The sequence below is a fragment of the Heterocephalus glaber genome, unplaced genomic scaffold, assembly GCF_053883595.1.
Source record: "Heterocephalus glaber isolate CG9 unplaced genomic scaffold, H.glaber_assembly_v1.0 deba00001429, whole genome shotgun sequence".
Taxonomy (NCBI): domain Eukaryota; kingdom Metazoa; phylum Chordata; class Mammalia; order Rodentia; family Bathyergidae; genus Heterocephalus; species Heterocephalus glaber.
In genome coordinates this window covers 20,068,152-20,092,934 of record NW_028258294.1, presented here as the reverse complement: position 1 = coordinate 20,092,934, position 24,783 = coordinate 20,068,152, and the positions used below count along the sequence as shown (strand labels likewise).

Here is a 24,783-nt window from a genome sequence, read left to right as displayed (position 1 = left end):
ATATAAACTAGGTTTCATCACTTTTATTTTTCTAACTAGTGAATAAAACTCAGATAAGCCAATAAAGTAAACCTTGCCTTTTTTTCCTAAGGCAAAACATCTTTAAAACATTTATAGGAGCTGCTTGGAAGGTCTTCAACCTTAGTCAAAGTTAAGGCTGGAATTTAATGCAATTCAGGAGCCAACAAATGGAGAATGAAGATTAAAGGAAAGGAAAAATGCATGCCTATGCATAGTATTTCTATACCATCATGTTGCATTTTTTTAATTTATTATGTTTATTGGTACACTTTGGCTATATATTATGGGTATACATTTGGGTATACATTATGATCACATTCAACATATATCTTGGTTCTTATTTTTTTCCCATTCCCTTTCCCTCCTTTCCACCTCTCTAACCCTTCCTATTTATAAAAACCTTATTCCTGTTTTTTCTTCTTTTCTCATATTTTTTCCCTTCTTTCCTTCTCCTCCCCCCCTATTACTTCCCTTTCCCTTTGGGTATTTCTTCCTATTTCACGTTGTCTATTATACATTTTCATCCTCATTTTCACTTTCAGTTTCTCACACCAGAAAAACTATTTGGTATTTATACATATGTGTCCTATTTATTTCAATAATATTTCCAATTAATAGTATGGCTTCAATGTGCATCCATTTAGCTATATATGTCTCTAGTTTCTCATTTTTTATGGCTGAGTAGTATTCCATTTTATAAAAACAAAAAACACATCTTCTTTTTCCAGTCACCAGTTGATTGTCATGTGGGCTGTTTCCAAGGTTTAGCTATTACAAACCATGCCACTATAAACATATGTGCACATATATCACTGTAGTATGATGCTTTTAATTCTTTTGGGAAGATACCCAGCAGAGAAATGGGTGGGTCAAATGGCACTTCTAATCTTAGTTTTTTAAGGAATCTCACACTCATTTGCACAGTGGGTGCTTCATTCTACACTCCCACCAACAGTGGAGAAGTGTTCCTTTTTTCATACAGCCCTGCCATCATTTGTTATTCGCTGATCTCTTGATAGTAAACATTCTTTCTGGAGTGAGGTAGAATGTCAGCATTGTTTTCATTTGCAACTCTGGAATGATCACTGATGTTGAACATTTTTTCATTTGTTTATTCACTGTTTCTACTTCTTTGTCAGAGAAATATCTGTTCATTTCAGATGCCGATTTTTGGATTGGGTCTTTAAATTTGGGAGATCTGATTTTTTTAAGTTCTTTAAATAGTCTAGATAGTAGTCCTTTGTCTGAGCAACAGGTGGTAAAAGTTTTTTTCCCACATATGGGTTGTCTCTTCACTCTGTTGGTAGTTTCCCTTGCTGTGAAGAAGCTTTTTAATAAGATGAGATCCCAGTTGTTGATTCTTCGTGCTAGTTCCTGTGTGATTGAGGTTAGGTTCATAAAGTGTTTTCCTATGCCAATGTCTTCAACAGTTCTACATAACCTGTTTTCCAGCATGTTAGTGTTTCAATTTTAATATTTTGATCTTTGATCCAGTTTGATTTTAATTGAGTGCATGGTGAGAGATATGGTTCTACTTTTAATCTTTGGCAAGTTGAATCCCAGGTTTTCTAGCACCATTTATTAAAGAGACTATATTTCCTGCAGTGAGGATGGTTGGTTCCTTTGTCAAAGATGAAGCGCCTGAGTATATCTGGAGTTGTTTCTGAATCTTCTAATCTGTTCCACTGATCCTTGGGTCTGTTTCTTTATCTGTGCCATGCTGTTTTTATCACAGATGCTTTGTAGTATAGTTTCAAGTTAGGGGTTGTGAAGTCCCCTGTCTTATTGTTGTTGCCTAGAATTGCTTTTGCTATTTTAAGTCTCCTGTGGTTGCAAATTAATTTTTGGATTGTTTTCTCTAGTTCTGTGAAGTATATTGTTGGAATTTCAATCAGCATTGCATTAAATCTATATAGCAGTTTTGGAAGTATGACCATTTTCATTATATTTGTTCTTCCTACCCAGGAACAAGGGATGTCTTTCCATTTTCTTATATCCCCTCCAAACTCTTTTTCTAAGTGTTGTAGTTTTCAATGTAGAGGTCTTTTGCTTCCTTTTTTAAATTGACTCCTAGATATTTCAGTTTTTTGGGATGCTATTGTGAAAGGAATTGGTTCCCTAATTTCTCTCTCAGTGAGTCTGTTATTTGTGTACAATAAGGCTATTAATTTTTGAGTCTTGACCTTGTGTCCAGCTACTCTATTGAATCTGTCAAGTCTAGAAGTCTTTTGGTGGAGCTTTTTGGGTCTTCTATGTAGAAGATCATATCTTCAGCAAATAATGACAGTTTAGTGTCTTCATTTCCTATCTTTATTCCTTTTATTTCTTTCTCTTTTCTAATTGCTGTGGCTAATGTTTCCAAAACTATATTGAACAGGAGTGGTGATAGTGGACATCCTTGTCTTGTTCCTCATTTTAGTGTGAAAACTTTCAGTTTTTGACCATTTAGTATGATGTTGGCTGTCGGTTTTTCATAGATAGCCTTTATCAGGTTGAAATAAAGTCCATCTATTCCAATTTTCTGTAGGTTTTTTTTTTTTTATTACAAATGGGTATTGGATTTTGTTAAATGATTTTTCTGCATCTTTTGAGATGGTCATATGGTTTTTGTCCTTGGCTCTGTTAATATAGTGTATTACATTTATTGATTTATGTGTATTGAACCATCCTGGCATCCCTGGGATAAATCCAACTTGTTTAGGGTGTGTGATCTTCTTGATGACCCTCTGTATTCTGTTTGCCAGTATCTTGTTGAGGATTTTTGTATCTATGTTCATTAGGGAGATTGGCCTGTAGTTCTCTTTTTTGGTTGGGTCTTTCTCTGATTTTGGAATCAAAGTAATACTTGGTTCCAAGAATAAATTTGGAAGTATTTCTTCCCTTTAAATTTCATTGAAGAGTTTAAATTGTAGTAGCAATACTTCTTCTCTGAATGTCTTGTAGAATTCAACAGTGAAGATATCAGACCTGGGCTTTCCTTAGTTGGAATTTTTCATTACATTTTCAATTTCTGCAAATAAAATAACTATCTCTGCTTTTTTGGAGGGCTCCTGTCACATGGAGAACTGTTTTCTATCCTTTTACTTTCAGTCTGTGCATTTCTTTGTGAATTAAGTGGGTTTCTTGTATATCATATTGTTGGATTTTGCTTCTTAATCCATTCTGCCAGTCTATTTCTTTTGATTGGTGAATTGAGGGCATTAACATTGATGGTTACAACTGTGTATTGACTTATCCTTGTCATGTTATTTTCTTCTTGTTGGCTCTTTTATTTTTTATTTTTCCCCCTCTCCCTTTAATTTCTTGCCTTGCCTGGTGGATTCACTCTGTTGGGCCTTATGGTGTTGTGACCTTCATTGTCTTTTTCCAGGATATTGTTTAGAATTGTTTGAAGCACTGGTTTGGAATTCATGGAATTTCTCAGATGGTCTTTGTTGTGGAAGTATCTTATTTCCCCATTAATTTTGAAAGATAGTTTTGCAGTATACATCAGTCTATGTTGGAGGTTATTTTCTTTTAGGGGTTGAAATACCTCACTCCAGCCTCTCCTTGACTTGAAGGTTTGTGTTGAAAAGTTTGTTGTGATTCTGCTGGGCTTTCCTTTGTATGTGATTTTTTTCTTTTCTCTAACTACTTGTAGTATTTTGTTCTTCTGTTGGGTTTCCAGGATCTTGATTATTATATGCCTAGGTGTAGATTTTTTTTGAGCATGGCTAGTTAAACTTCTATATGCCTCACTTATCTGTATGTCAAATTCTTTTGCTCTGTTTGGGAAGTTTTCTGTTATTAATTCTGTGAACAGATTTTTTATACCATTTGTACTTTCTTCTGCTTTTTTGTGGACTCCTATCAGTCTTATGTTATTCTTCTTTGTGTCATCTAGGAGCTGCTGCATTGATTTCTCACGGTTCCTTACTATTTTTAAGAGATATATTTTTTCATGGTCACTAACTGCAATCCTGTCTTCTATTTCTGATACACTATCTTCACATTGGCTCACTCTGCTGTGAAAACTTTCAGTGGAGTTTTCAATCTCCTGGATCTCTGTTTGAATGTGTTTCATGGATTCCATTTTTTTCCTATGTTGAGTGTTCATGATTTCCATTTCTTTCATATGCTGGGCATTCATGGTTTCTATCATGGTCTTGAGCTCATCTATATTTTATCTGTTTCTGTTCTAGAGTCTCTAATCATGTCTTTCACTCTGCTCACCATCTCTGTAGATATCTGGGAAATTATTTTTGTTTTGAATTTTTCTAGATCCTCATGAATCTGTTTTGTTACTTCCTGTGTTATTAGTTCAGGGTGTACAAGTGGTTGATTATCAGATTTTTCCACCTCATTTTCCCTAGAATTTTCCTTGGTCAGCTGGGATTCTGGGTTTGCACCTTGGTTAGTTGTCTTCTCATTTCTATTTTTGTTGTTGGTACTGTTTTTGGTTTAATTCCTGGGTTGATACTTCAATATTGATTATTGTAAGTATATTTTTTGCTTGTATTTAGAGCCCTTATGGAATGATTGCTTCTCAGAGGTGTCTTCCAGATATAGCTGGTCTTTAGGTTTTGAGTCTCTAATGACTCTTAGGCAATCTTGTTTTCAGTATACCAGGAAGGACAGCTGATTAGATCAATCACAATACTACAATCAGCAACAGCAATACCATCAAGCATAGCTTAGAAAATGACAATTTGTGGTCATTATTAATCTATCACCTTTGACCATGTGAATTAAATCAAAATCAAGGACCAGACCAAAATATGTTTGTAGTGAATAAACTCTTCAATATAGCAACTTTACTCTTGAGGATGAGGACTTTGAAGGAGTTGGTGAGGGAGGGATAGATAGGTAGAAGAATAAGGAAAGTTCAGAAGTAAGGCCAGAAGACAGGAAGATCATGCAAACTTTGGGAAACTGTTGAAGACAAGAGGAAAAGATAGAACAAAAGAACAAAGACAAGAGCAGGATAAACTAACAGCAATAGGAAAGCTAAAAACTGTGTTCACTTTCTTATAAAGCAAATGACAATTGAGAGGAGAAAGACAGAAGCAAAGAAAAAGAAAGAAAAAAGAAATCCAAAATTGGAAAGGAAGAAGAACAAAAAGGGAGAGAGATGAAGAACAAGGTGAGAGAGAGAGAGAGAGAGAGAGAGAGAGAGAGAGAGAGAGAGAGAGGAGAGAAAGAAAAGAAAAAAGAGAAAAAATAAATGTGAAAAAAATAAAAATTAAAAATGAGAGAAAAAAATAACCTTGAAAAAAATAAAAATAAAGGGCCTCCTTCAGGATATGTCCCTGCTCTCACAATAGACAACATGGGCAACAGTGTGCAGATCTAAGTCAGTTAGTCTCAGCAAACCAGCTGCTGTCCACTGAGATTCAGGCTGATTTCTGGCTGCAAGGCCCAAATTGAGCTCCCTGACTTCTTGCTGGATTGAACTCTGCAAGGTTCTACTGCAGGTTCCAGCTGTCTTTCCCCTGAAGATAATCCATGTTCCAATGGAAGGTACGGATCCCTCCAACTTACCAACTATGGTGGTCTGGTGTGCCTTTATTGCAGAGATTTTCTTACCTTTCCCACTGGGCTTCAATTTTCATCAAGGATCCTCAGAGAGGCCCTCTCTCTGTTGTTCACTTATGCTCTATCTTCTGGAGTTCAAAACAATGGCCTTTATGATCCCCTGCACCTCTACTGTGTGGATCCAGATACCAGCATGGCCCAGTGGCCAGAGGCTAAGTGCCTGGAGGCCCAGGGGCAGTGCTGCTGGCAGCCCGTGCTGCTGGCAGCCCATGCTGCTCCTCTGTAACTGCTTTTAACATTTTGTTGTTGTGTTGAATTTCTGGATTCTTTTTTTAAAAATTAATTTTATTGATACATTTTAGGTATACAATATAATGACATTTATTATTGGAAATCTGCACCTTTACATAATCTCTCTTGGTTCTTATTTAGTATATGCCTAGGTGTAAGTTTGTTTTGATCATAGCTACTTAGAGTTCTATATACCTCACATCTTTATATCAAATTCTATTTCCCCATTTGGGAAGTTTTCTGCAATTACTTTTGTGAAATGTTTATGTCTTTTGTGCTGTCTCCTGCTTCTTCATTGACTCCAGTCAATCTTTTCTTTCTTTATTTTTTTTTTGGTACCGGGGATCGAACTAGGGTCCTTGCGCTTACGCAGCAGGTGGCGAAACCACTGAGCTAAATCCCTGGCCTGACTCCAGAGAAATTTAAGTTATTCTTTTTTGCATCATCTAGTAGCTGTTGGATTGATTTCTCATGGTCCCTTGCTATTTTCAAGAAATCTTTCTTTTTGTGTTCACTAACTGCCATCATATCTTCTATATCTGAAATTCTGTCTTTACATTCATTTATTCAGCTGCAGAAATTTTCAAAGTAATTTTTAACTTCCTATATATCTGCTTGGATGTGTTTTATGTTTTTTAATTTTTTCCTACATTGACTATTCATTGATTGGATCATTGTCTTCAGCTCTTCTATTTTTTATCTGTATCTGCTATAGAGTTATTAATCATATCTTTCATTATGATCACCATCTCTGTTGTTATCTGAGAAATTATTTCTGCTTTCTTTTTTTCCAGAGCCTCTTTCATTACCTCCCTTGTTACCAGTCCAGGGAGTCCAGGTGGTTGGCTTTCAGATTGTTCCATCTTTTTGCCCCCTGAAGTTGCATTTGGTGATCTGAAAGTATTGGGTTGTGTCTTATTTAGGTGTCTTCTCATTTCAATTTTGTTGTTTTTGTTAATGTTTTTGTTTAATTCCTAGCTTGATGCTTGTACATTATTTATTATATCTTTATTGCCAGTATTCAGAACTCAAAGGGTATGACTACTTCTCAGAAGTGTCTTCCAGGTGTAGCTGGTCTTTAGGTATGTCTGTAATGACCCTTAAGCAATCTCAATCTCAGTATATCAGGTAGAACAACTGACTAGAGGAATCATGTCACCTTGGCCAAAGTCATACAATCAACATCAATAGTAGCATCAAACACAGCTTAGAAAATGACCAATTCTGATAACTATTTGCCACCCTCTACCACATGAACTAGACTTAAGGTTATATATCAAAATCTAGGACCAACCAGAAATATGTTTTCAGTAAATAAGCCCTTCAGTATAGTGAATTATCCTTCTGGGAAGAAAACTCAGAACGAGTTGGGGGATAGAGAAATAGATGGAGAGGGAAAGGTTATAAATAGGGCTAGAGGATGCAGGAAGACTGTGTAAACTTCAGGAAACTGGAGAAGACAGCAGGAAAGGAGAAAAAAAAGGAGCAGAAGCAAGAACAGAACAAATTAATGGTAACAGAACTAGAAACTGTATTCACACTCTTATAGAAATAAGAACAATCAAGAAAAAAACAAAATGGGAAAAATAGGAGCAAGAAAGGAGAGAACTGATGAAGAGGAAGAAAGGAGGGGAAAAGAAAGGAGAAAAAAAGAAAGAAAAGAAAACATTCCCTTTCAAGGAGTGTCTCTGTTGTCACTGGGAGACAATGTAGACAGCGGCCTGCAGGTCTGACTCACTTATTCTCAGTGAGCCAGCAGCGAACTGTAGTCCACTGAGATTCAGGCTGGTTTCTGGTTGTGAGGCTATAATTAGCCCCTTGAACTCCTGTGGGTTTGAACTCTGCATAGTTCTGATGCAGGTTCGAGCCACACCTCCCCCACAGCAAGTCTGGGTTCCAGTAGGAAGTGTTGATCCCAAACACCCACCAATTGCTCTAATGTGCTGCATCTTTATTACAGTGGCTATCTTCGCTCTCCTGATGGGCTCTAATTCTCAGCCACAAGCCTCTGCCATCTTCCTGAGCTCAAAATAAGTGGTCTTTCTGCTCTCCACTGTTGACTGGACATGGCCATTGCTTTTGCAGTTGGGCCTGCTGCTGATGAAAGGCAGGCAGCCTCTGCTGCTGAAGAATGGTATGTGGGGCCAGGTGGCTGGGCTGCTGAAGAATCCATGCTGCATATTCATATTTATTCTGAAGGAAGTCTGTTTCACTCTCACAGTCTTTCTACATTTTTGTATTTTTTCAATTTTCCATAAGAATAACAAGTATGTATCTTGCTATTCTTTTATAGCAAGAATAATTACAAAACATTTTGAAATAAACTCTATGGAAGTTCATTATGCATATAATAAAATGAAATAATTTTATATGAACATTGCAAAAAATTTTGAAAAATTTATTGTACAGTCTTGGGATAACTTTATGTACCCTCCAAATTCTCTTATGTTTCTTCCTGGATAACATTTTACACTCAATTCCAAGCAACCACTGTTTTACCTTTGTCACTGGATTACATTGCTCTTTTGTACAGTTTTAAATAAATCATGAGGTTAAACTCTAGATACATTTTTGTTCCTGATTTGCTGTGTTTGTTCTCAATGTAATGTTTATAAAATTTGCTCATGTTATTGCAATATCAATAGATGAGAACAAGAAAGATTTTTAATGGGAACTAGTAGAGACTACTTTAATAAACAGTTCCAGAAGCAATTTAATATGAGTGTATGATTTCACACTTAATAAAAAAGTTTTGGCTAGAATGTAAATCATAGAACATCAGCCATATGAATTTGTACAGGAAATCTTGAGATTTTAGTCATATACTTGTACTCAAAGAATACAGTGTCTAGGTATAGAAGAAAGTAGTTGTATATCTAAGGTGGGCCTTTCCCTTTACAGATAAAGCCTTTGTTAAGTTCAGCAGTAAATAGTAACTATTCAGCAACAAAATTTCCACATCTCATATATTTTACCAACAGCATAAACACATTTTTTTGAAAAATATTTTAAAGAAAAAGTGATATATATATACATATATATAGAAGAAGTCAAATTATTATCTGCAAATGACATGATCTTCTATGTAGAGAATTTAAAAATATTCCACCAAAAGACTCCTAGAGTTAATAGTCAAAGTAAGTAAGGTAGTGGGATACAAAAATCAATTATAGTACACTAATAATGAACTCATTGAGAAAGAAATTATAAAACAATACCATTCAGTATAGCATCAAGAAAAGTTGTGTAATTACAAATTAACCTAATCAAGGAAGTGAAAGACATTTATACCCAAAACTAAAGTACTAAAAGGAGACCAATGAGGGCATCAGAAAATGGAAAGATAGCAGAACATATTATCAAAATGGACATAACACCAAAACTGGTATTTAATTTATTTAATATTAAATTTAATACAACATCAATCAAAATACCAACAGCATCTTCACAGAACTAGAGAAAATAATCCTAAAATTCATATGGAATCAGAAGAGACCCCAAATAGTAAAGTCAATCATGGGCAACAAAAGCTAAGTAAGAAACATCACAAATAGTCTGATATTGGCATGGTACTGGCACAAAAATAGACATGTGGGTCAATGGAACAAAACTAGAAGATGCATCTTATCTTTGACAATGAAAATAAGCAGGAAGAAAGTGCCTCTTTAGCAGAAAGTGCTGGAAAACCTAGCTATATACATGCAGAAGATTGAACCTAGACTCATATCTCTTATCATGTGCCTAACTAAAATCAAGATGGATCAAGGATCTAAATATTGAAACAGTAGCAATCTGGTGAAAGACAAAGTAGGTGAAAGTCTTGAAGCTATGTGTGTAGGGACATGGGTGCATTTGGGTTCCAGAATCCAAATTGCATGAGAAATAATATCAAGAAACAACAAATAGGATCATATCAAATTAAAACCCTTCTACACAGCAAAGGAAACAACCAACAGAGTGAAGAGACAAACTACAGAGTGAGAAACATTTTATGTTAGCTATATCTTGGACAGATGACTATCTAGAATATATCTAGAACTAAATAGGCAACTAAATAGACAATGCAATAAAAATTGGCATCTAAAATAGACACTTCTCAGAAGAATCACAAATGTTCAATAAATGAAAAAATGCTCAACATATCCAGCCATTAGAGAAATACACATTAAAATAATCATGAGATTTTATCTTTCTCTAGAAAGAATAGTTATCATCAAGAAGTCAAATAATACCAAGGGCTGGGGATTTAGCTCAGTGGTCCACTGCCTGCCTCACAAGTGCGCAGTCCCAAGTTCAATCCCTGGTACCACAAAGAAAAAAAGAAGTCAAATAATACCAAAAGAAAAATCAAGGACTGATAGAAGGAGACAAGGGGATGGATCTCTTGCACAGGGTAACAAGGTCAAGAGGTTAGGGGAGAGGATTGTGAAATAGGTAGAGTGAAGAAATGCCATGTACTGATAACCTCAGTGAATGTGGACATCATGTGCCATAGGCATGAACTAAAATTAATAATATCCACAAGAATGAAAGGTGGAAAGGGGAATGAGAGGAGAAGGGATGGAGAGGGGAGGCAAGGGGATAAAAAAGAGAAGCAAGCTATACTAAGTACATGTACCAACTACCCAAGATGATTGTAAAATGCATGTACTGCAAACATATTAATAAAAAATATTTTAAAAGAAATTAAATAATAATAAATGCTGGAAAGGCTGTGGGTAAAAGAAACACTCCTACATTGTTTGTGGGAATGGAAACTAGTAAAACCATTATAGAAATCAGTATGGAGATTCCTCAAAAAACTTAAAATAGAGGGGAAAGAGCAGGAAACGAGGGAGCATCCCGGGCACCAAAATATGAGCTGCTGTGGGATGGAGCAGCACTCCAGGCAGCCACACTGCACAGCCCTGCTTCCAAAGATGGTCAGAGGGTCCCAAGGCACCGCCGCCCCTGCTTGCTGCTAGCCAGAGCCAAACAACATCCCTGGCAGCCGCTGGAGCTATGGGTTTAAAAGGACAAGAAGATTATATTTATCTTTTCAAGGATTCTGCACATCCAGTGGATTTTTTTGATGGATTCAGAACATTTTACTTGGATGGATTATTTACTAATATTACCATTCAGTGCCGTTGGAGCATAATCTTCCATTGTCACTGAGCTGTTTTAGCTGTTTTGGAGCAATTACTTTAAGGCAATGTTCACAGCTGACATGAAAGAAAATTTTAAAAATAAAATAAAACTCTCTGGTATCCACCATGATATTCTGGAAGGCCTTGTAAATTATGCATATACTTCTCAAATTGAAATAACTAAAAGAAATGTTCAAAGCCTGCTTGAAGCCAGCAGATCTGCTACAATTCCTTTCAGTAAAGAAGGCATGTGAGCAGTTCTTGGTAAGACACCTGGATATTGATGATTGTATTGGAATGCACTCCTTTGCAGAATTTCATGTGTGTCCAGAACTAGAGAAGGAATCTCAAAGAATTCTGTGTTCAAGATTTAAAGAAGTATGGCAACACATAAAGAATGAAAAACTAGAGTCATTTATAGCTAAATGGATGCATATCAAGGCCATACTTTTAAGTGAAATAAACAGGACACACATGTGTAAATACTGAATAGTTTCACTAGTGTGAGAAACTGATAGTGTCAACAAGGGTTAAAATGATTAAAATGAATAATTGATAATTTGAAATAGGAAAAAGGGTCCAAAGATGAAGAAATAAAGGGAGGGGAAGGGGGAAGGAAAAGAGGGAAAGGAAAAACTATGAGAAAATGAAAAAAAATGGAAATGAAATCTATGTAAATAGGGAAGGGCAGAGAGGGTGAAGGGTGCACAGGTAATGGGGGAAAAAAAAGAACCAAGATATATCATGTACAGGTACAAACACCCAATGATAAATGCAAATGAATTGTATATCTAAAATGTACCAATAAAAGAACTAAAAAAAAAAAAAAAAAAAAAAAAGGCAACAAGAAGAGTTTCTAGAAATCAGCCTTGAGAATTTTCTCTTGATCTTGTCCAGAAAGAATCTCAGTGTTTGGAAAGAAGAAGCTATCATAGATCCAGTTATTAAGTGGACTGCTCCTGATGTAGAAAATCTAATTGAATGCCTATACAGTCTACTATGCTGTATCAACATAGATATAGATCCAGTGTATTTAAAAACAGCTTTAGGCCTTCAAAGAAGCTGCTTACAAATGGAAAACAAGATTCATTCTCTAATATAGAATGCCTTGAATCCCATGCATAAAGAGATTTCCCAGGAGTCCATAGCTATAATGTATATCATTGGAGGCTATTACTGGCATCCTTTATCAGAGGTTCACATATGGGATCCTTTCACAAATGTTTGGATTCAGGAAGCAGAAATACCAGATTACACCAGAGAGAGCTATAGTGTTACATGTTTAGGACCCAACATTTATGTAACTGGAGGGTATAGGACTGATAACATAGAAGCTCTTGACCTAGAGTGGATCTATAACAGTGAAAGTGATGAATGGACAGAGGGTTTGTCAATGCTCAATGTCAGGTATTACCACTGTGCAGTCACCTTGGGTGGCTGTGTCTATGCTCTAGGTGATTACAGAAAAGGGGCTCCTGCAGAAGAAGCCAAGTTCTATGATCCATTAGAAGAGAAAGGGATTCCTATTGCAAACATGATCAAAGGTGGGAGAAATGCTACCACCTGTGTCTTACATGAAGTAATCTATGTCATTGGTGGCCACTGTGGCTACAGAGGAAGCTGAACCTATGAAAAGGTCCAGAGCTACAACTCTGATATCAATGAATGGAGCCTCATCACCTCCAGTCCACACCCAGAATATGGATTGTGCTCAGAGCCATTTGAAAATAATCTCTATCTTGTCAGGGGACAAACTACAATTGCAGAGTGCTATGATGAGGAGCAAAACAAATGGAGAGAGATAGCACCCATGATGGAGAGGAGGATGGAATATGGGTCAGTCATCATGAGTGGGTGCATCTACATCACTGGAGAGTACTCCTACTCCGGGGAACATGTCTTCAGAGCATTGAGGAGAATGACCTGGACCTCAATAAGTGGGAAATAGTGGATAATCTTCCAAGTGCCACGAGGACCCAAGGATGTGTTTGTGTATATAATTTCTGAGTGGATCCATAAAACTGATGTGGTAATCATTGTTTGAGGGTGCAGTAAAAGGAATGATGCAGGGTTTGGAGTCCTTACTTGTTCTTATTTGTCCTTATTTGTCTGGTATATGATAGGAAATCATTAAATTTTAATTCCTAAACTTACTTGGATCCCAAACCCCTTGACTAATGGTCAAGAAAACTCTTGTGAACCTACACAGTTGAATCAGTGGGGTTAACCCTTACAACCTCTGATTTTGAAAACAGAATGAGCTCAAAAAAACAACCTAATGCTGAATCTTAAGCTCCTGGGAAAACAAACAAGACAAACCCAAAGCTCATACAAGGGAGGAAATTATAAAGATCAGAGCAGAAATCAATGCAAGAGAGACTAAGAGAACAATACAAAAAATAAATGAATCGAAGAGTTGGTTTTTTTAAATAATAAATAAAATTGTTGAACCTTTAGCCAACCTTATCAAAAGAAGGAAAGAAAAGACTCAAATCCACGCAATTAGGAACAAAAGATCTGAAGTCACAGAAGATCCAGCAGAAATCCAGAAGATCATCAATACCTACTTCAAGAAACTGTACTCTAATAAAATGGAAAACACAGAAAAATGCACAGATTTCTTGATACATATGAATTACCAAAGTTGACTGAAGAAGATATAAAATTTCTAATCACCTCAATTAGAATCAATGAAATTGAAAACGTAATCAAAAATTTGCCAACAAAGAAAAACCCACGGCTTGATGGCTTTGCTGCTAAATTGTATAAGACATTTAGAGAAGAACGATTGCCACTACTCTTTAAACTTTTCAATGAAATTGAAAGGGAAGCAATACTTCCAAATTCGTTCCTGGAAGCAAGTGTTACTTTGATTCCAAAAGCAAGGAAACACCCAACTCAAAAAGAGAACTACGGGCCAATCTCCCTAATGAACATAGATGCAAAAATCCTCAATAAGATACTGGAAAACAGAATACAGAGGGTCATCAAGAAGATCATAAACCCTGACCAAGTCAGATTTATCCCTGGAATGTAAAGATGGTTCAACAATCATAAATCATTAATGTAATACATTATATTAACAGAGTCCAGAACAAAAACCATATGATCATCTCAATAGATGCAGAAAAAGCATTCAAAAAAATTCAACACCCACTCATGATAAAAACCCTTCAGAAAATTGGAATAGATGGCCTTTATCTCAACTTGATAAAGGCTATCTATGAAAAACCAACAGCCAACATCATACTAAATGGTCAAAAACTGAAAACCTCCATGCTAAAATCAGGAACAAGACAAGGATGTCCACTATTACCACTCCTGATCAATATAGTTTTGGAAACATTACCCACAGCAATTAAGAGAAAGAAATAAAAGGAATAAAGATAGGGAAAGAAGAAGTTAAACTGTCATTATTTGTTGACAATATGTTATTTTACATAGAAGACCCTAAAAAATCTACCAAAAGACTTTTGGACTTAATTGACAGATTCAGTAGAGTAGCTGGATACAAGGTCAACACTCAAAAATCAATAGCCTTCTCATACACAATAAACAGACTCACTGAAAGAGAAATTAGGGAAACAACCCCTTTCACAATAGCACTCCAAAAATGAAATAACTTGGAATCAATCTAATGAAGGAAGCAAAAAACCTCTACATTGAAAACGATAGCACTCTGAAAAAAGAGATCAAAGATGATATGAGAAAATGGAGAGACATCCCCTGTTCCTGGGTAGGAAGAACCAATATAGTGAAAATGGCCACACTTCCAAAACTGCTATACAGATTCAATGCAATCCCAATTGAAATCTCAACAGCATATTTCACAGAACTAGAAAATAAATCCAAAAGTTCATCTGGAACCAAAAGAGACCTAGAATATCAAAAGCAATTCTAGGCAACAGGGTCATGGCAGGAGGTATCACAATTCCCAATTTGAAGCTATACTACAAAGCCACTGTAATAGAAACAGCATGGTACTGGCAAAGAAACAGACTGAGGATCAGTGGCATAGATTAGAAGATGCAGAAACAACTCCAAACATACTCAGCTACATCATCTTTGACAAAGGAGCCAACCATCCTCACTGGAGGAAAGATAGCCTCTTTAATAAATGGTGTTGGAAAAACTGGATTTCAACTCACCAAAGATTAAAACTAGACTCCTATCTTTCACCATGCACTAAACTAAAATTGAAGTGGATTAAAGTTCTAAATATTAAAACAGAAACACTAAACTTGTTGGAAGATAAGTTAGGTAGAACTCTTGAAGACATTGGCATAGAAAAGGACTTTATGAACAAATCCTCAATAGCACAGGAACTAGCACAAAGAATCAATAACTGGGATCTCATCTTATTAAAAAGCTTCTGCATTTCAAGAGAAACCACCAACAGAACTAAGAGACAACCTATAATGTGGGAAAAAATTTTTACAAGCTATTCCTCAGAAAAAGGTCTACTATCTAGAATATATAAAGAACTCAAGACCCGATTCATAAATGGGCATCTGAAATGAACATACATTTCTCAGACAAAGAAGTAAAAGCAGCAAATAAACATATAAAAAGATGTTCAACACCACTGGTCATTTGAGAGATGCAGATGAGAACAATACTGAGATTCCACCTCACACCAGAAAGAATGGCGGCTATCATGAAATTGACCAATAACAAATGCTGGCAAGGTTGTGGGGAGATAGAGACCCTTCTCCATTGTTGGTGAGAGTGCAGACTTGTGCAACCACTGTGAAAATCAGTATGGATATAACTGAAACTACTAGGATTGGAAGTCCCATTTGATCCAGCTATTCCTCTACTGGGTATCTTCCCAAAAGAATTAAAAGAATCATATCACAGTGATATATGCACACCCATGTTTAAAGCAGCTCAGTGTGTAATAGCTAGTACTTGGAAACAGCCCAATTGTCCATCAACTGGAGAGTGGATAAAGAAAATGCGGGTTTTTTTTTTAATAAAATGGAGCACTACTCAGCCATAAAAAACAAGAAACTGGAGACATTTAGAGCTAAAATCAAAATGTATAATTGATATTGTGAAATAGGAATAAAATGTCTAAAGGAGTAGGAGAAGTGGGAGGGATGGGGAAAGGAAAGTAGGAAAAAGAAAAAATATGAGAAATGTAAAAACATGGAAACAAAGTCTTTGTAAATAGGGAAGGGTGGAGCGGATGAAAGGAGGGCAGGAGAATGGGGAAAAAAATAAGAACCAAGATACATCATGTAAAGTTACAAGATCCCAATGATGAATGTAACTGTATTGTACACCTAAAATGTACCAATAAACTAAATGGAAAAAAACCTTAAAATAGAAATTCCACTGGACTCATCTATTGCCCTTCTAGGTATCTGCCTAAAAGAGGTACAGCCCTCATATTGCAGTAATACATGCATGCCCATGTTTATAGCAGCACAACCCATAAAGCTAAATCCTGGAAGTGACCTATATGTTCACCAACACATGAATAATAGATGAAGAATATATTGTATTTATATTCAGTGGGATACTACTCTGCCATAGGTTTTAGTCATTTGTAGGAAAATGGATGCACCTTGAGACCACAATATTAAGTGAAATAAATCAGACACACAGCTTAAATATAGTGAAAACTAAATTACAGAAAAAGCAAAATAAAGGATAGATAATAGGAAGTAGGGAGATAGACCTTTCTTAAATGGGAATGAGGCCAGGACATGAAGGAGAAGGGTACAAACAAAAGCATTAAGTTATGTTATATATATGTACCAACTCCCAACAATGAATGTGATCATCATGTACTGTAAACATGTACTAGTAAAAAATAAAAATAATTAAAATGTGTGCGGTGATCAGCTTGGTGGTTTGTAATGATGTCCTGCTTATGCTGTACAGTAACTATGAAAGTGTCAGATACATGAATCATGATTGTTTGTTCAAATGTTAGGAAAACTTTGTATTATCAAAAAAAAAACCTTAAACATATCTCTATAGTATTTCTGAAAAGAATGTGTTATAAACAGTAACTGAATTGATGTCCAGTTATAGGCAAGCCATTTACAAGAAGCAGAATAATGTATTGGTTAGGAACTTTAACTTTGAATATTGTGTCCACTGTACCTGTGTGAATGGTGGATCTGCCTGCGTGTGATACCCAGCTTGTGTCACTACATATTGTGATCCTGCCTAGTTTTTCTAAACACAGCATTGACAATCTTTAGGCTTCAGCTTCCACTGTAAAAGGGGAGATAAAAATAGCCCCCTTATCACGGGATTTCAGTGAAGAATAAGGGATTTATATAGTAAACCATTGAAAACACTAACACTACCTGCACACAGAAAGCACTATACACGTGTCTGCTATTAAGTTGAATTAAATAATATAAAACAATATATTATTCAATAAATTCAAATTTTCATTTTTCTAAATCTGAAGTGATAATGTTGCATACATTTTCAATGGCTCAAGGTTTTGATATTTCAGAAACTTTATAGCTTATAGTTTTTCTGTTACACTTTTTAATAATGCATTCATTCAATATTCAGTGTTAGTTGCTTAAGTATATGATGTTCTTAACACTATTTCATCATGAAATCTCATTCAATATTAATTCACTTATAATCAGAGTTAAGTAACCGTAATTTTTAAACTATGATTTCTTCTATATTTATATGGTTGGGGTGGGAGTGATGTCTTTCACTTTCTTCCTGGGATATAATTAAAATGTGAAAAAAATAATATTCTTCATCTAGAGATTACTCTTCCTTCTTTCTGTTTTATCAGTGGCAAATGTCTGCATTAGATTGATTTTTTTTTTCCCATAATGGACATCAAACTCAGGACCTTGCACTTGCGAGGTAGGCATGGAGCCACTGTAGATTGATATTTTTAGATGCATTTTCAAAGAAAAATTTTCATACCTAAAAATATTTCCACATGAATCGAGGTCACACAGATTGGCCTAAGAGTAAAATACAAAATGTGTACAAGCCAAAAATGACTTCCTGTAAAATATTAAGGAATATTCATTTATGAATGACTGTTTTCAAGGCAGAGACAATACTAAAACCAAAACCAAATAATTTTAGAAAATAAAATTATTATATAATCAATGAATAATTCATTTCTGAAGCTGAACTCATTCAAACAAATATTTCTGTTTCTTATCTTAAATTAGTAGGCTAAATTTCTCACAGAAACTCTTCTTATTTTATTCATTAAGTTTATTAGTGCATTTTAGGTACACAATATGATGATATTCATCATTGGGAACGTGTATCTTTTTTTCTTAAATTCTTTCATTGGTACATTTTAGGTATACAACACAATTACATTTCTTGTTGGGAACTTGTACCTTTATGTGATGCATCTTGGTTCTTATTTTTTCCACATTCCTAGTCCTCCCTTCACCCCCTCCACCCTTCCCTATTTACAAAGACTTTATTTCCATTTTTTCCATTTCTCATCATTTTTCCTATACCTTCTTACTTTTCCCTTGCCCCTCCCATTACCCCTACCCTTTTGGACCTTTTCTTACTATTTTACATTGTCGATTATTCATTCTAATCATTGGTACATTTTAAGTATACAATATAATGACATTCATCATTGGAAATTTGCACCTTTACATAATCTCTCTTGGTTCTTATTTTTCACCCTTGCCCAGCCCTCCCTTCAACCCCTCCAGTCCTCCCTATTTACAAAGATTTTGTTCCTATTTTTCCATTTTCTCATATTAATTCATTCCCTTCTTTCCTTTTTCCTACCCCTCCCACTTCCTTCCCCTTTGCCCCTTTTCTTCCTATTTCACATTACCTATTATACATTTTAGTCCTTATTTACACTTTCAGTTTTTCACACCAGAGAAACTATTTAATATTTATACATGCATGTCCTATTTATTTCACCTAAGAGTATCGCCTCAATGTACATCCATTTAGCTATAAATGTCTCTAATTTCTCATTTTTTACAGCTGAGTAGTACTCCATTTTACAAAAAACCACATATTCTTTATCCAGTCTCCAGTTGATGGGCATTTGGGCTGTTTCCAAGTTTTAGCTATCACAAACTGTACTACTATGAACATGGGTGCACATATATCACTGTGGTATGATTCTTTTAATTCTTTGGGGAAGATCCCCAGCAGTGGAATAGCGGGGTCAAATGGGACTTCCAGTCCTAGTTCTTTGAGGTATCTCCATATGGATTTCCAGAATGGTTGCACCAATCTACACTCCCACCAGCAGTGGAGCAGGGTTCCTCTTTCCCCACAGCCACACCAGCATTTGTTATTGGTTGATTTCATGATAGCAGCCATTCTTTCTGGAGTGAGGTGGAATCTCAGTGTTGTTTGCATTTGCAACTCTCAAATGACCAGTGATGTTTAACATTTTTTCATGTATTTATTTGCTATTTCTACTTCTTTGTCTGAGAAATGTCTATTCATTTCAGAAGCCCATTTTCAGATTGGGTCTTTAAATTTGGGAGGTCTGATCTTTTTAAATTCTTTATAGATTCGAGATAATAGACCTTTGTCTGAGGAAGAGCAGGTGAAGATTTTTTTCCCACATTGTGGGTTGCCTCTTCACACTGCTGGTGGTTTCACTTGCTGTGCAGAAGCTTTTTAATAAGAAGAGAGAGATCCAACTTGTTGATCGTTTGTGCTAGTGCATGGGCAACTGAGGTTTTGTTCATAAAATCTTTTCCTAAACTGATGTCTTCAAGGGTTCTAGCTAACCTCTGTTCCAACTGGTTCAGAATTTCTATTTTAATATTTAGATCTTTAATCCATTTCAATTTTAGTTTAGTGCATGGTGAGAGATATAGGTCTAGTTTTAATCTTTGGCAAGTTGAAACCCAATTTTTCCAGCACCATTTATTAAAGAGGCTATCTTTCCTCCAGGGAGGGTGTTTGGCTCCTTTATTGAAGATGAAATGGCTGAGTGTGTCTGGTGTTGTTTCTGCATCTTCTAATCTGTTCAACTGGTCTCAGGTCTGTTTCTTTGTCAGTACCATGCTGTTTTTTATCCCAGTAGCTTTGTAGTATAGTTGCAGGTTGGGGATTGTGATGCTTCCTGCTATGTCTCTGTTACCTAGAATTGCTTTTGCTCTTCTGGATCTCTTCTTGTTCCAAATGAATTTGTGGATTATATTCTCATAGTCTGTGAAGTATGCTGCTGGGATCTCAATTGGAATTGCATTATGTCTATATAGCAGTTTTGCAAATATGACCATTTTCACTATATTAATCCTTCCTACCCAGGAGCAGGGGATGTCTGTCCATTTTCTGATATCATCTTCAATCTCTCTTTTCAGAGTGCCATAGTTTTCAGAGAAGAGGTCTTTGATTTTTTTTGTTAGGTTGATTCCTAGGTATTTCAGTTTTTTGGATGCTATTGTGAAAGGAATTATTTGCCCTATTTCTCTCTCAGTGAGTCTGTCATTGGTGTAGAGGAAAACTATTGATTTTTGTGTGTTGACCTTGTAAGCCGCTACTTGATTGAATTTGGTTATTAAGTCTAGAAGAGTTTTGGTGGAGTTCTTGGGGTCGTCTATATACAGTATCATGTCATCTGCAAATAATGAAAATTTGACTTCTTCATTCCCTGTCTTTATTTCATTTCCTGTCTTTATTTCCTGTCTTTTATTCCTTTCTCTTGTCTAATTCCTGTGGCTATTGTTTCCAAAACTATATTGAACAAGAGTGGTGATAGTGGACATCCTTGTCTTGTTCCTGATTTGAGTGAGAAGGATTTCAGTTTTTGACCATTTAGTATGATATTGGCTGTTGGTTTTTCATGATGGCTTTTATCAGTTTGAGGCAGAGACCATCTATTCCAATTTTTTGTAGGGTTTTTATCATAAATGCATGTTGGATTTTGTCAAATGCCTTTTCTGCATCTATGGAGATAATCATATGGTTTTTGTCTTTGACTCTATTGATATAGTGTATTACATTGATTGATTTGCTTATGTTAACCCATCCCTGCATCCCTGGGATGAATCTCACTTGATCAGGGTGTACGATCTTCTTGATGATCTTCTGCATTCTGTTTGCCAGTACGTTTTCATTTTCATTGGTTGATATTGGGTTGTTTAGAATTTTCAGATCTTCTTCCTTCAACTTTGGTAATTCATATATATCTAGGAATCTGTCCATTTCTTCTGTGTTTTCTATCTTATTGGCATATAGGTTCTGGAAGTAGGTATTGATGATTCTCTGGATTTCTGTTGGATCTATTTTAATTTCACCCTTTTCATTCTTAATTGCATGGATTTGTGCCTTTTCTTTCCTTTTTCTGATAAGGTTGGCTAAGGGTTTGTCAATTTTGTTGATTCTTTCGAAGAACCAACTCTTGGCTTCATTGATATTTTTGTATCGTTCTTTTAGTCTCCATTGCATTGATTTCTCCTCTGATCTTTATAATTTCCTCCCTTCTATGAGCTTTGAGGTTGTCCTGATGTTCTTTTACTAGAAGCTTGAGGTTCATCATGAGTTTGTTTAATTGGGCTCATTCTGTTTTCCGAATATGCATATTCACTGCTATGAAATTCCCTTGTAAGACTGCTTTCATTGTGTCCCATAGATTCCAATATGTTGCATTGTCATTGTCATTTAATTGAAGGAACTGTCTGATCTCTTCTTTAATTTCCTCAGTGACCCATTGGTTATTCAGGAGTGTGTTGTTCAATTTCCACGTCTTTATGAAATTTTTTGAGTTTCTTTTGCTATGTGTCTCCAATTTCATTGCACTATGGTCTGATAATATACAGAGGATAACTTCAATTCCTTTGCACTTAAACATGTTCTACGTGTGAGTATGTGGTCTATTTTTGAGAATGACCCATGTGCAGCTGAGAAGAATGTGTATTCTGATTTGGTGGGGTGGAAGACTCTGTAAACATCTGTTAAGTTCATTTGTTCAAGAGTTTGATTGAGTTCTAGTATTTCATTACTTATTTTATGTCTAGTTGATCTATCTATTTGTGACAGTGAGGTGTTGAGGGGTCCCCCACTACAATTGTATTAGTGCATATATGAATTTTCATGTCCATTAGTATTTGTTTTATATAGTTGGGTGCACTAGTGTTTGGTGCATAGATATTTATGATTGTCATCTCTTCCTGTGGATTGTTCCCTTTCCAAGGATGCAGTGTCCTTCTTTGTCTCTCTTAATCAGTGTTGGTTTGAAATCTACTTGATCTGCAAAGAGGGTAGCTACTCCTGCTTTTTTTCAGGTTCCCATCGCATGGAGTATTGTTTTCCACCCTTTAACTTTCAGTCTATGAGTTTCAGTTTGAATTATATGTGGTTTTTGTATGCAGCATATTGTTGGATTTTGCTTCTTGACCCATTCTGCCAGTCTATTTCTTTTGATTGGTGAATTGAGACCATTAACATTGATGGTTATAACTGAAATGTATTGACTTACCATTGCCATGACTTTTTCTTTTTGTTGGGTTCTCCCCCTTTACATTTAATTTCTTGTCATGCCAGGTGGGTTCATTCTGCTTTGCTTCCTGGGGTTGTGATCCTCAGTGTTTTTTCCCAGGATATTGTGTAAAAATTTTGGAGTGCTGGTTTGGTATTCACGAAGTTCCTTAGGTGCTCTTTTTCATGAAAGTATCTTATTTCTCCATCCACTTTGAAAGATAGGTTTGTAGGGTACATCAATCTGGGTTGGAGGCTATTTTCTTTGAGGGCTTGGAATATGTCACTCCAAGCTCTTCTTGCCTTGATGGTTTGTGTTGAGAAGTCTGCTGTGATTCTGATGGGCTTTCCTTTGTATGTGATTTGTTTCTTTTCTCTAACGGCTTGTGGAACTTTGTTCTTCTGTTGAGTTTCTGGAATCTTAACAATTATATGCCTATGTGTAGGTTTTTTTTTATCAAGGTTATTTGGAGTCCTATATGCCTCACTTATCTGTATGTCAAGCTCTTTTCCCCTGCTTGGGAAGTTTTCTGCCATTATTTCTGTGAAGAGATTTTTTTATGTCATCTCCACTCTCTCCTGTTTCTTCATTGAGCCCAATCACTCTTATGTCATTCTTCTTTGCATCATCTAGCAGCTGCTGGATTGATTTCTCATGTTCCCTTATAATTTTGAAGCAATTTTTATTTTCCTGGTCATTAGTTGCAATCTTATCTTCTATATCTGAAATTCTGTCCTCACATTGGCTCATTCTGCTGTGTAGACTTTCAATGGAGTTTTTCATGTCCGGGAAATCTATTTGCATCTGTTTTATGGATTCCTTTTGTTTCCTATGTTGGGATTCCATCATGTTCCTGAGCTCCTCTCTAGATTTATTAATCATGTCTTGCACTAGGAGCCCAATTTCTCCTGTTATCTGAGAAGTTATTTCTGATTTCATTTTTTTCCAGATCCCCTTTTGTTGCCAGTTCAGTGGGTCCAGGTGGTTGAGTATCAGAGTGTTCCATCTCATTTCCCTTTGGGGTTGTTGTAAATGACCTGGAAGTCTGGTTTTGAGACTTATTAATGTGTTTTCTCATTTTGACTGGGGGGGTGGGTGGGTGCTGTTGGCACCTGCTTGGCTCACCTCCTCTGAGCTGGGAGAGATGGGACAGGGGCCAGGAGCAGCAGTAGGGATGGTGGCCTAGAAGCCCCTTCCTCTGGGATGGGAGCCATGGGAGGGATGGTGGCTCGCAAGCCCCTTCCTCTGGACCAGAAGCAGTGGGACAGCATCTTAGAAGCCCCTACCTCTGGGCTGGGAGTGGTGGGACAGATGGTAGCCCAAAAGCCCTTTCCTCTGGGTAGGGAGAAGCAGGAGGGATTGTGGCCTGGAAGCCCCTTCCTCTGGACCAGGAGCAGTAGGACGGTGTCCCAGAAGCCCTTTCCTCTGGGCCAGGAGTGGCAGGACAGATGGGGCCCAAAAGCTGGGAACTTGTATCTTTATACAATGCATCTTGGCTCTTATTTATCTCCCCATTCCACTGTGACCTCCCTTCAACCCTTCCACCACTTCCTATTTACAAAGACTTTGTTTCCATTTTGTCCTTTTCTCATATTTTTTCCTTTCCCTTCTTTCCTTTACCCTACCACTCCCACTTCTGCTTCCACTTTGGGCCTTTTCTTCCTATTTCCCATTATCTATTATACATTTTGGTCCTCATTTTCATTTTCAGTTTCTCATACCAGAGAAACTATTCGGTATTTACACATGTGTGTACTATTTATTACAATTTGCATGAATTTAGCTATAAATATCTCTAGTTTCCTGTTCTTTATGGCTGAGTACTACTCCATTTTATTAAAAAAAAACACACACTTCTTTATTCAGTCTCCAGTTGATGGGCAATTGGACTGTTTCCAAGTTTTAGCTATTACAAACTGTGCCACTATAAACATTGGTGAAAATGTATCATTGTGGAATAATTCCTTTAATTCTTTTGGAAAGATACAGAGCAGGGGAATAGCTGGGTCAAATGAGACCTCTAATCCTAGTTTTTGAGGTTTCTCCATGTTGATTACTACAGTGGTTGCATCAGTCCACACTCCCACCAAGAGTGGAGTAGGATTCCTTTTTCCCTACAGCTCTACCAGCATTTGTCACTGGTTGATTTCTTGATAGCAGCTATTCTTTCTGGAGTGAAGTGGAATCTCAGCATTATTTTCATTTGCATCTCTTGAATGACCAGTGATGTTGAACATTTTTTCATATGTTTATTTGCTATTTCTACTTCTTTGTCTGAAAAATGTCTGTTTATTTCAGATGCCCATTTTTGGATTGGGTCTTTAAATTTGGGGGGTCTGATTCTTTAAAGTTCATTTTATATTCTAGATAGTAGACTTTTGTCTGAGGAACAATTGG

The 24,783-nt window shown here is 36.3% G+C and overlaps 1 pseudogene; it reads left to right on the top strand.

The window, feature by feature from the left end:
- The first annotated feature begins 10,827 nt into the window (after positions 1 to 10,827).
- On the top strand, positions 10,828 to 12,962 carry LOC101701869 (kelch-like protein 23 pseudogene; annotated as a pseudogene).
- The last annotated feature ends 11,821 nt before the right edge of the window (positions 12,963 to 24,783 follow it).